We start from the raw sequence: 956 nt of genomic DNA on the forward strand, positions 1-956 counted from the left end.
ACAAAATTATACCCCATATTTATGTTATGATTTTGCTGAAATAAGCAATGTAACATTATGATGAATGTGCTTTGATTTTGTTGGCTTTTTCTTTTTCAGGCTTATTTGTTGGGCATTTAGCTTGGACTAGTGAACGTTTGCTGAAAACTTACAAAAGGGCCTTGCAGTTTTCGTAGCAGTTTTTCTCATATTTTTTCTTCTGTGATGACATACTACCTTTACTCTCCCAAGGGAATGAATCCTTTGTGGACAGTTTCTCTGGCTCTCAAACATTGCATGAGACCAGAGTATGTTAAGGTTGACACACAGCCTTACTATTTGATTATGAGATTCACTGGAGCAGCTCTTGGATTAGGTTAGTAGGTTCTTATGTTTGCCATGTATGTGTTTATTGAGGTAAAGGATTGTTAGTACACAGCATAAAATCAGACATTCAGTATTTCATATCTTTTAGATTAAGTAGCAATGTGTTTTCCTATTTGCTGAAATGAGGAAGGTTTTCAAAAATATATTTGCCAGTAATGTTGATATTTTCTTCCAATGTTACAGGTCAAGGAATTTCATCAGAACAGAGGAAGGCAGTGCTTCATTCCGGATCAGTAGCATAACATGTTGCTAGGGGTCAAAGGAGGCATATGATTGGGAGAATGTCTGCAATATTCAGGTAAGTTGAGAATATAACAGTGAATGGGTATTGTTGTAGAAAAGGTATATATCATGAATGACTTTAGAATATAAGATAAGGTGTATAGCTAATGCATTTTGATGTTTTATGTCTGGCAGAAATTTCATGATTCTATTGGAAATGTAACATTATGATATGTCATTTTATGACTTTTGTGCAAAGTTATCCATTCTTGTGCATATCTTTTTGCACATGTCCAAGTAACCTTTTCTCGAGAGAACTGATATTGTTATAGCATTTTTCTTTCACACTAGATTGTACATGGACAACA

The 956-nt window shown here is 34.4% G+C and overlaps 1 pseudogene; it reads left to right on the forward strand.

Moving 5' to 3' along the window:
• The window catches only part of LOC119593604, a 2,092-nt pseudogene extending 1,484 nt beyond the window's left edge, over window positions 1–608 (forward strand).
• The last annotated feature ends 348 nt before the right edge of the window (window positions 609–956 follow it).

The sequence above is a fragment of the Penaeus monodon genome, chromosome 32 (assembly GCF_015228065.2).
Source record: "Penaeus monodon isolate SGIC_2016 chromosome 32, NSTDA_Pmon_1, whole genome shotgun sequence".
NCBI lineage: Eukaryota > Metazoa > Arthropoda > Malacostraca > Decapoda > Penaeidae > Penaeus > Penaeus monodon.